At 48.1% G+C, this 12,217-nt stretch overlaps 1 protein-coding gene across 1 annotated transcript in view; it reads right to left on the reverse strand.

The window, feature by feature from the left end:
* ZHX2 (zinc fingers and homeoboxes 2) overlaps positions 1-12,217 on the reverse strand; it is a 188,301-nt gene that overhangs the window by 139,063 nt on the left and 37,021 nt on the right. The gene's annotated exons all lie outside the window — the stretch shown is intronic.

Genomic DNA, 12,217 nt, shown 5'->3' on the forward strand with positions numbered 1-12,217 from the left:
CACATTCCAGAAGCTTCCACCATTCCAAAGACAATTGCCCCTATACACAGCCCTCTTGGCTAGAGCAGTGCCATGCGCTGTAAACAAGCACACACCCTAGCACCGCCCCCAAGCTGTACCCCTGTTAGCTCCGTGTCAGGATTCGGATGGTGTCTACACTGCCTGGCACCTCAGCAGTCTCAAAGGGCTGACCCAGACCCTTTCATAAGCAGCAGTTTCTAATTGGTATAAATCTCAGCTCTGTAAGGAAAGCAAACGAACTGTAAGCTCTGCTGAAAAACTAGGACAAGGTTCTCTTTAGCAAGTCTCCAGGTAGTGTTCCGACAATCACTGGGTATCACGAGCCTTAAAATATGCCCCCGCCTGGTACGGTGTCTCCTGATTAAGCTGGCTGCCAGAGCCAAGGGCATGGCAGGCAGAAATGGCAAATTTCAAAACCACACAATTACTAGTAGTTTGGAAAAAATCGTTTGAAACACCATGCCAATCATTTAATTCATTTTCCAAGCCCTTTTTAAATGCAAAATATGCTAATATGTTGTTGGAGTGTCCAGTGTGGAACCTGCTAAACCCAGGGCTGGTGGGAATGGGGCACGGCGAGAATAATGGCCCCTTTTCCCTCTAGGGAAGAGAATAGGGCCATGCCACTAGGCTCAAGTGTTTCTTTGTACTGCCTTCAGCTACAGAAGGTGTGATCACCCTTAGAGTCACAGATTCGGGAATAATGGGTTTCTTTTCTGCCCAGAGCCCAAGTCCTGCCGCTGGTGAGATGTATCCTTGAGTTGTCTGTTAACTCCTCCTGGAGAGTCGGGGATAATGAAGGAGGAAATAAAGAGAGGGGGAGAGAGAGGAATGTATGGCTTGGAGGAGTAAATTAATTTAGGCCCACAGGGGTTGGTGCAGTGTGGTTTTTGACAAACGATATAGTCCTGCTTTTTCAGGACTCTATTTCGCTTACCTGCATATGGAGAAGGATAAATTACAGACCGGAAGTCTCTCTTTGAGGTTTCAGGTGCATCAGCTTCTTTACCAAATATTAGAGCCATTTTGCCAAAACCACAGCTTCTTGCACCTATTTTATAACACTCCCTCCCCCCGTTTTTTTTGAGAGGGAATTTCACTCTTGTTACCCAGGCTGGAGTGCAATGGCACGATCTCGGCTCACTACAACTTCCATCTCCCGGGTTCAAGCAATTCTCCTGCCTCAGCTTCCTGAATAGCTGGGATTATAGGCATGTGCCACCACACCCGGCTTCTTTTTTAGTTTTAGTAGAGACAGGGTTTCTCCAAGTTGGTCAGACTGGTGTCGGACTCCTGACCTCAGGTGATCCACCTGCCTCAGCCTCCCAAAGTGCTGGGATTACAGGCGTGAGCCACCGTGCCTGGCCTTAACCTATTTTATTCTGCAATTTAAAGCTGCAGCTCCCAGTTATTAAATAAGCACATACTACTGGGTACTATTTTGTATACCCAGTTCTGAACTAGTGTTGGTGGAGAGGGTACAATACAGGAGTACAGCACATATATTTAGGCCTTTATAGCTATTATTAACCCACTTATGCCAGAGGTTACAATTTTTTGAATTTTTGCATGAGTGGAAAATAAGACCTTGGTGATGACCTTGAGCAGTAGGATCTAAATCACTCCACATATTTAGTGTTCCAGTAATGGAACACTAGGCATAAGTTAGTTAATTGAGCATCGACTATCTTCCCAGGACAACTAAATGCTTAACTCTAACAATATAGCTTGATTGCTGTGGGAGAGACACACAGCCAGACAAAAAGGAAGTGAGGTATGCGTGGCAGAGCGGGAAAGCCGGAATGCAATCTACCAAGTCTCTCAAGGCTTGCCGACTGGCGGCTGGGCTGAATTAAGCACTTAGACAGGTTTTCTTTGACCTGTGCAATTTTTTTTTTTTTTTTTTTTTTTTGAGACAGAGTCTCTGTCACCCAGGCTGGAGTGCAATGGCATGACCTTGGCTCACTGCAACCTCCGCCTCCCAGGTTCAAGTGAGTCTCCTGCCTCAGCCTCCTGAGTGGCTGGGATTACAAGCATCCATCACCACGCCCAGCTAATATCTGTATTTTTAGTAGAGACAGGTTTCACCATATTGGTCAGGCTGGTCTGAACTTCTGACCTCAGGTGATCTACCCGCTTCAGCCAATGGTTTAAACATCTTGAACATGTCTCATAAAAATAAAGATTTCCATCTTTTCTTGAAAAAATTAAAAAGGGACTATCTGGCCTCCCTGAGCCCACAATATTGCATGGAAACAATCAGCTGGGGCTCATTGGCAATTGTCCCTTTTGGACTGGACATAGGCTCTAATTTGCCAAAGTCACCACCACTCCCTATTACTTACCTCTAGGTAGCCTCTCTCAAGCCACTGACCCGCCAGGCCCTTGCATGCATTTGATTTTGCAAGCCTGGCCTAGGACAGGTTTTTTACCTTGCAGATGAGGAATTTGAGGACTAGAGAGAGAGAAGCAAGTGCAGGTCTCTCTGCTGGACATCTAGGTCTGTGCAATTTTTATTAAATCACACTGTGTGTCATCAAGGGCAACCTAAGGGTTATAGGGCACATTAAATACAGTAGGACCATTATAACTACATGATGAGTAGATGAGCAAATAAATGAATAGATGGACGAGTCCAGGGCATAGATGCTGTAGGGTGTGGAGGGGCTTTTGGTGGGCACGAGGCCTGGGGAAAAAGGGAGGGATAAGAGCAGGCCCAAAAGAGCTCAGGAAAGAAGTGAACAGTTCTTGGCTTACTCAAGGACCTGAAGCTCCATTTATTCAGTGTTGTGTATTTGTGACTTTTCAGATATATTTTTATTATAAAGTAGAACACAGAAACAGAAAAGCACATAATGCATAAACATAGAAATTGTTTTCAATTGTTTGTAACATTTTTGGCTCCTGTTTTCTTTCCAAACGCCATCAGAGTTCCTTTAAAATCAGGGTTTCCCCGTGCTTTTTCAAGTGTATTCACTGCAGAGTAGCAGACTGGCCTACCTCTTTCAGCTTGCCATGGCACAGCAAAAATATTAGGGGGCAAGCGGTTGAGAGACTTGGGATGCATACCCCACCTTGGACACATGGGGAAGGCAGGATACCTTCTCCGAACCTCAGATAGAGCCAATGTTCTAATATTCTGGGATTCTATGAAGCTACAAATGATGGGGCTAGCAAGAGGCACTGCCAGAGTGTCTGGGAACAGAAGGACATTGATGTGATCACCTTCTAATTTAGACCGGAAGCTAAATCATTGTCATGCCTGCATTAGCGGGATAGATTTGACCAGAACCAGGCAGCAGACTCTACCGAAGATCCCTCCAGGTAGCAGAATTAGTATGGGCTGAATGTTTGTGTCCACCCAAAATTCATGTTGAAATCCTAACACCCAATTTGATGGTATATGGAAGTGGGGCCTCTGGGAGGTGATTAGGTTGAGATGAAGTCAGGAGGGTAGGGCCCTCATGATGGGATTAGTGTCCTTATGAGAAGAAGGAGAGGCGGGAGCAGGGCTTTGCTCCCTCTCCCTGCCACGTGAGGACACATGAGAAGGTAGCTGTCTGCAAATCAAGAAGAGGGCCCTCATCAGGATTCCAATTTGCTGGCACATTCATCTTAGACTTGATCCAGACTCCAGAAGTAAATGTTTGTTGTTGAAGTCACCCAGTCTATAGTACTTTGTTATGGCAGCCTGAACTAAAACAAGGATGTTGGTAAGAAGGGAACTTAGAGGTCATGGGCTCCGAGTCCCTGGTTGACAGGTGAGTACGCAGGAGTTTGCAGGAGAGATGTGACTTGTCCAAGGTCTGACCCAGAGTATTAAATCATACCCTACAGGTTTTCCTTCAGTCTTTTTTCCAATCAGGGCCTCTCGAAGTGCCAGAGACCGGAGGACAGTGGGTGTGACTAGGAGAGCTTCTTGGACTAGACCTCTTATTCATGAAATAACATGAATTAAAACTTTTGACACAGTCCACGCAAGACACAGCTGAATACAGCAGTCTGAATTTGGGACAATACCACCTATAAGATCCCCCGAATAACATATCTTACATACAAATCTTGGGATAAGCTCGTCCACCACACCTAAAGTTCTATTGCGTAGCAGTTTAGACGTCAAAAGAGACAGCTGTTGATTTGAATATTTTATAAACCCACAATTTTTGTAATCTAGTTTCAATATTTTTTTCTACTTTCATATGTCAGGAGACTAAAAATATGGACTAAAATATGGTGGCCAGGATCTCTCTTGACCTGGGAGAGGCCTGATCCCATGGCAGAGCTCAAAAACGAGGATTTGGAGGGAGGTGCTTTATGTTCATTGAACAAGAACAGGGATGGGGTGCAGGAAAAGGCAGCCAGAACAACTTGCATGCTTACCAAGTGCCAGGGATGTGCCGATGGTTGGGTGTAACGATGACCAAGGCTCGGCCATGAGGAAGTCATGACCCAATCAGGCCGCCAAGCACTAAGCCAGCTATAAAACAATGTGACAGGTACTGTGATGGTGGGGGAAAGTGTGGGGGTCACTGGGGGAGAACATGCATGTGTCTGAGGATACACCAACAGGCAGATGGCATGACTGGAGGTGCAGCAGGCAGAATAGTGCCCTGCCACCCTCAAAAGGGGTCCACATTCGAATCCCCAGAACTTGCAGTTATGTTTCCTTATGTGGCAGAAAAAACTTTGCAGATGTGATTAAGTTCTGGATCTCGAGATGGGGAGGTGATCCTGGCTTAGCCAGGAGGCTAAATGTCACCACAAGGGTCTTTATAAGTGAAGGAGCCGGGCAGGAGAGTCAATGTTGGGATGATGTGGCTGGAGAAAGACTCAACTGGCAGCTCTGAAGACGGACAGGGGCTGGAAGCCAAGGAATATGGGCAGCCTCTGGAAACTGGAAAAGGCAAGAAAATGATTCTCCCCCAGAGCCTCCAGAAGGAACCACCCTGCCAACACTCTTATTTTAACCCCGTGAGGTCCATTTTGGACTTTTAAACTCTAGAAATGTCAGATAACAAATTTCTGTTGTTTTCTATCATCAGTCTGTGGTCATGTGTTACAGCAGCCATAGAAAACTAATACAGGAGGAGAATCAGATCCAGAGATGGGGGACTGGCCCTATGTTGGGTACCAAATATCCTCTTTGACTCTCTGTTTCTTCCTCTGAAAACATGAGCCCTGGGCTGGACGGTATCTAGGGTACCTTCCAGTTCTGACACTTTGTGTTTTGATGGAACAGGGGAACAGCCACCGTACTATAATGGCTGACAACTTGTTGTGAGGGTTGACAGAGAACAGCATATCCCTAAGCATGTTAGTGGAATTTCAGTTCTATGGGCTGTTGGTGAGGGTTCATGGGAAGAGAGCTCTCCATGCGGCAAATCGCTACTGAGCATTTCCCAGGCCCAGTTTGTTCTAGGCCCTTAGAGTCAGTGGTGCATGGGACAGGCAAGGTCTCTGTTCTCATGGAGCTGAGATCAGGGAGTGAGCCACTGCACAGGTAAATGGATAAGTACACAAGCTAATTTCTGCCAGTCATTAGTGCCATAAAGAAAATGCATCCTGGTGATGAGAAAGAGCAGGTTTCCATAGGGCAGACAAGGCTGGCCTCAGAGGGTCAGATTTGACTCAGGACTAAGTGATGAGATGAGACAGGCATGAAAGGAAAGGGGAAAGAAGTTTGAAAAAATATTGAGCTCAACAAAATTAAATGGAATTATGTATGGAGGGGTTCTGGGTGTTTGAATGTATGAAGTGATTCATGTGTTCATTAGACACAGTATTTTATTAAATCAGACAATGTTCTAGGTGCCAGGGATTCAGTCCTGAACAAAACAGACAAGGGCCCTAAGCGTGCAGCATCGTTACTGTGTGGAAGACAGACTGTGCAAAAGTCAACAGGTAAATAGGAAATCGGGAGGTAAAAGTTACTCTGAAGAACTGAGCAGGATGAGTAGATAGAAGGTGTCCACAGCAGCTGTAACTGGCCTGGGAAGACCCTTCAGAGGTGTCCGTATCTGAGCACAGATCTAATATGCATTAGATCAGCATGTATTTCCCAAACTGAAATGAAAAGGGAACCTCTTTGTCACAGAGCATCTTTCAGGTCTGTGCTTCTCAGAACATGCTTTGAGAAACGCGGGCATGGAGACAATGGAAGCAGAAGCTGGCATCTTCATACTCCCGAGACCCAGGTGCTCATGTTGGAACGGAGACTCTGAATCTCATAGATGCAAAGTAAGACCTTTCATATAGCAGTCTCCTCACCCATCCCCACTGGGAGGTCTCTGCTTGACTTGAGGATTGGCAAAGCACAGCACATACTCTCCCCAGCTGCTCTGGATTCACGCTGGTTCTGCAGGGTTCATGGAGATGGAGAACATTTAACCCATGGTTAGATGAGATGGCCTCTGTAGGCCTGAGCAGATGCTAGTTTTTCACATGTCAGAGAGAGCCTAGTATAAAAACAGGAATCCTTCTCCTAGGATGTTACATTGTTCTAAAGAACGTGTTATTCATTTTAAAGTGAGGCCAAGAGACAATGATCAAGGTCCCCAGTTCCAGGGATCTTTGCCCAAGATTTCCTTCTGTCTTGATAAAGGATTAAATTCAACACGCAAAGACCAGACACAAGATCTGGGACCCAGACCAGGACACACGCTGCATTCATGGAAAGTACATGCCCTAAGAGGGTTACTAACATTCTCCCTAAGGAATCCATAGGGAATTTTATAGAAAATAAGCCACCTGTCCCTGCAATGTCCTTTCCTATCTAGAGGAGGCTGTCTGGACTTTCCCACAGCTGAAATCAGATGAGGTACATTATGTATTCAAGTCCTGTTGCAGCCAGCCTTCCAGCCTGCCACCCGAGCCACTGCCTGCCCAGCTCCGGCAGAAATGCCTCTCCCAGGAGCAGCCTCTACTCACCATCCACCAGGCCCCGCGCCCACCGGAGGAGCACTCCGAGAGCCCACATACAGGCCTCACCTCCCAGCAAGAAGTCAATGCAGAGACAGATGGGAAAGGTCTACCCCCTGAGAGCTGTCATCTTTTCCGGACCTCTGCTTCCCAGGAGTGGGGAGACAAGTACTAAACCAAACCTGGGAGCAGTCCCTCTGCTTGGGAGGCTCTCATCACCTTCTTGTCACCAGCATCTTTTCAGCTCAGCTCAGTTACCACTTCCTCTAGGAAGCTGTCTTGATCAGGGCAAATCCTGCCATTTGGGCTTTTTAGGGTGCACCACGCCTCCTTTTATGAGCATGTCTCCTATGAGATAGATGGCCTCAAGTCTGAGCTCTGCAACTCTATGGTCCTTGAGCAAATCCCACTGTTCCCTGAGCTTCAGTTTTTGAAGGAAAGGGGTTGATAAAATGCTCTCTCAGGTCCCTTTTGGTCCTAACCTCTGGGATTTCCATTCCCAAAACAAGAGCCGCCATCACAGCAGCAAACCAAGTGGAAGTCTTGACCTTCAGAAAATCCCCATCCCTCTCTGGGCCTTCACTCGCTCAGTACTAAAATCATGGAGTAAAGCTATGACACTGGTTTCCAAGTTTTTTAAGTCATGAAATTCATTTTTTTAGAAATGCAATCTAATACCTAATGCCAGTAAGAAAAGAGCTGCTTTGTTTGACAAAAGAGCGAGGCTCTGTAAGGCCCCTTTCTGTTGGGTCTCTGAGGTGTCCTCTCTCAATAGGGCTTCGAGAAGCCCAGTTTTAAAGTCACACTAGGCTGGGCATGGTGGCTCACACCTATAATCCCAGCACTTTGGAGGCCAAGGTAGGTGGATCACCTGAGGTCAGGATTTTGAGACCAGCCTGGACAACCTGGTGAAACCTTGTCTCTACTAAAAATACAAAAATTAACTAGGCGTGGTGGTACACACCTGTAATCCCAGCTACTTGGGAGGCTGAGCCATAAGAATCGCTTGAAACCAGGAATTGGAGGTTGCAGTGAGCCGAGATCACGCCTCTGCACTCTACTCTGGGCGACGGAGTGAGACTGTCTCTAAATAAATAAATAAATAAAGTCGCGCCTGTAGCAGCGCTGTTTGTCACGTTCCAATGTCTACCCACTCTCATCTCACGTCTCTGTGTTGCCTGCATCCTGTGGGGTCCGGGATCTTCTTTTCAGAAGTGTCCAAAAGATAGCAAAGGCTTGCGTGCTCCTTTTTTAAAGTGCTTCATTTCAAACAAGGCTCCAAAGGACGTTAAGATATGAGATTTATTAAGGCAGGAGGAGAGAAGCCAATAAATTAACCTATTTGTAAATCATTGCAATGGAAGCCAAAGCCCCTACTGTTACAACAAAGGACATAAGCCCTTACTCTAGCTTAGCGTGCTCACGGAGGAGGCACAGATGCCCACGGAGCTGGCCCAGCCCCCAACAAGCCCCCGGGCACCTCCATCACACCCCATCCTGGCGCCTAGCAGAACTCTAGTTCCTGTCCACGCAGGGCTGGGCAGCAAGTCAGGAAGCCTGGCAGCTGGTCTCCAGGAGACGCCAGCAGAGCCAATGACACAAAGAGGGACTCCTGGTCCCTACAGAACCAGCGTACCCCTTCTCCAGAGCCTAGAATTCGCTGAAACATTGCCCACCCCTCACTGCTACCCAGGTGTGAATGGCTGTGTGGCTTTCCACACCATGGCTGCACACGCCTTCCTTCCCTTATTTCTGATGCCTTCTGAATTCATCACCCTCTGCTGGGTGAGCACAACGTGCAGAGGTTTTCGGAGCAGGAGGAAGCACCCCTGCTGCTTCCATGTCAGGGAGACACAAGAACACACAAAGACGCCTTCTGGCAGGAGGCTCAAGTCATAGGCCTGTGTGGGCACCTGATCACCGGCTTTGATTTGGAAGCCAGGGTGGCTGACGTTTCGGAACCAGAGACACACCTTTTATATTTGAAGGCAGCTGATTTTTATTCTTATTATTTTTAAAGGCTCTAAAGCTCCCATAAAACCATCTTATGGAGATGGAGCTTCCTTTAGTTTTCCTTCCACTCTTATTCAGTTCATAAAAAATGCATAAAATCAGGAGTCATTCTGCCACCCCAAATGCATCCCTCTCTCAGCCCCGTCGTCTGGTGACAATTCTCCGTATCAGTCCCAAGACAGCAGCTGAGCTTCCTGCACAATCCAGTATCTCCCCCATCCCCCGCTCCCACTCACTTGTCCTGCTCAGTCCTCTTGAATTTTAACTGTCAACTCTCCAGTGACAGACACAGCAAGCCTGAAGGGGAGGGAGGCGGGTGCTATTTATAATTCGGCGGCGTTCACCCTCAGAACACGGCCATTTTTTCCAGGCCGCCTGCCAGAGGCCCACATTCCCCAGGCTCTATATATGGGCCTCTCTGCAGGTCCCTGTGGCTCTCTCTCTTGCCTCTGAGGGGCCTGAGCTCCTCCTTGGCCTGCAAGAAGGCCACAGCCAGCTCCAAGCCTGGACTTCCTCCAGGACAGGGGACAAGAGTCAGGGACCCTGGGGGTACTGACCTGGCAGGGATTGGAGAGCAGCCGGCTTCTCCCCCTGGATTTGAGTGAGAATGGCAAAGAAAAAAAAAAAACGCATTGTTGCTATCGAACATTAGATCACCCCTTCTTTTTGCCAAGTGGTTTTCAATTGTTTCCATCATGATGTGACTGAGGCTCACGGCAGTCTCGCCAACCCCAGAGGGCTCTGAAAGCTGGATTTATGGACGCCCTTCATGAGGCAGATGGAAGGGAGGCCTGCAGAGGATGGGCAGGCCAGCCAAGCTGAGGGTGCGGGGCTTTGGCCAAGCAGACATTTTCTGCAGGCTCTCAGCTTTGATTAGCATATGTTAAGGATACAGGAGAGAAAGGTGTCCAGCCTCTTGTGGGTATTTGGATGTAACCACTTCATTGTCTTCTAGAAGCCAAGCCTGGAGGCAAAGGAGGGGCCTGACCCAGTGCAGTGCCCAGTCTGGGCTCTCCTCTACTTCCTCCTTTCTATGCCGAAGCCTGTGGGGCCAGGCTGAGGCCAAAAATGAACTGGGATCCGCATGGAGCAGGACACCTACTCCAATTTTGTGCGGGCAATTCTACTTTGGTTTCTTGGACAGTGTCTGTGAAACCTCCTTAGGAACTGACTGTGGAGGATGCAAATGTGTCCTGGTCTGGCCACTCAAATGCCAAGAACACTTTTGTTCCCAGGTCTCTGGTCATCTTTTTCCCCTCCTTTCAAATCAAGTTCAAGTCCTTCCTTTAAAAAGCCTTCTACAACCATCTGGGTATCTCTTTCTTAGGATGGGAGCATCTAGTATGAGCACGCACAGTCTGGACTGCTGGAGAGCTTACTCTATGCCATGCATTTAGCATGGAGCAACTCATAAGGCCCCTGTGGGATGCGTGCCATTCCGTAGGTGAGGAAGCGGGGGTGCAGAGTAGCCAGGCAGCCGGCCCAAGATGACCTCGGCGGTAGGTAGCAGATCCCAGTCTTACTCCCAGACTCCCCGCTGCAGGCACTGGCTCCTCTCAGTTGCATGGGGTCTTCACTGTTACGCTGTCCAACCACTGTCTTCTCATGCACTGGCTCCCATCTGTCCTTCAAGAAGGCCTTCTGCTCCTTACAGGTGGAGGTTGTGTCTTAATGCCTTCCCTCTTCCTTCTCTTCTCCCCTAAGCATCTAGAGCAAACTAGACTCATAAAAAAATCTTCAGTCCTGCTGTGCTATGGCTAAGGACGGGGTCTATCTGTAAGCTCGCTTCTGCTTGAGATGGGTTCCCGATTCTCCCATTTGACTCTGTGGCCGTTGCCTTCCCCTGAGCAGCCGCCATCCTCCATCTGTGGAGGTCCCGGCCATCCCTACAGTTACTCGTTTGCCTGTGACAAATATGGGACTGGCACTTCAGCAGGGAAAAGCAGCAGCAGGAGTTGATCAATTCCTAAGCAACGAAGATCCTGTTTTCATGCAAACGTCCTCAGCATTAAAACAAAAACAAATTCCTCACAGGGTGCGTCCTGGATGCCAAGTTTCATTGTAAGATACATTTTTAAAGCAAGGTTTTGCGCCTGTATGAGAGACTAAGAGGGAATGTGGGGAGAGCCCCGGGCCAAGTGCTGTCTCAATACAGATCTGCCCTCATTTAGACCTCATGGCCACCCCTCAAGCTAGCGACAGTCAGAGCCTGATCTGAGGGAGGAGAAAACAGGCAGAGGGAGAGGAGGGAGCAAGTCCAGCATCCATTAGCTCGCCAATAGCAGCAAAGGGATATGACCAGTTCTGATTGAGACTGCGCTATGTCTGATACAGACATGGGGATGCAACATGGCTGTATTCACCTTACAGACATGAGGAGTATGACTGTGAATATTTCAGATAACTAGGCAAAATGGCTTTTTGTTAATTTTCCTTAGTATACTTTTCTCAAATATAAAGAAAGAGAAGGATGGTGCCTGGGTACCAATTCTCTTTACAGAAACCCAGTCTGACTGTAAATCTGGATGAAATAGAATTGACTAAATGCCCTGCAGTGTATGATGCTTACAGAGTGCTCAGGAGAGTCCCTGGCTCACTTGGCTCTAAACATGGTCCTGGATTCCTTGCCTCCTAGGCCAAGAGCAAATAAAAAGGGGGTGATGAAGAGAAATCTTATGAGAGCCAGTACCTTTAGGTAGAATGATAACAAATGCCCTGAGCTTTGAGGAAGTGGGACCACTGAAGGCTGAATGATCTGGGAAGGCTTCCTGGAGGAGGGAGATATTCTGATTCCACTCAAGGATCTCAAAATAGACAGCTTTGGCCTGATCTTAGAGGAGTTGGGTGCCCACCAACATCAGGACCACCGGGCCATCACCAGGGTCATCACCAGGCCTGCCCAGCAGTTTCAGGCGTGCCCACTGGCCATCTAGCCTCCAGCTGGCTCCCGCAGCTTTGTCTTATAGGATTATGGGTGTTCAAAGGCCGCGTGTTTGATGGATTCGGGCAGGGTCACACAGTACCCTTCCGGCAACAGGCAGTAATCCTAGGATTGTGGTATGTTAGTGCTGCAGGGTTGTCTGGCACTGCCCCTTTACTACTAATGCCTTGCCCAAGTTTCACAGTGTAGCCAAGACTCCAGTTTAAACCTCTTTCCTCCTGGCCCTCTGAAACCCTCTGTGCAGCCCCTTTTCCCATGCTGAGGAGGCAGTCCCTGGCTTCTGCACGTGCCCAGCAGCGCCCTGTGGCCCGGGATTGGGCAGTA

This window comes from Callithrix jacchus, chromosome 16 (genome assembly GCF_049354715.1).
Source record: "Callithrix jacchus isolate 240 chromosome 16, calJac240_pri, whole genome shotgun sequence".
Classification (NCBI taxonomy): Eukaryota; Metazoa; Chordata; class Mammalia; order Primates; family Cebidae; genus Callithrix; species Callithrix jacchus.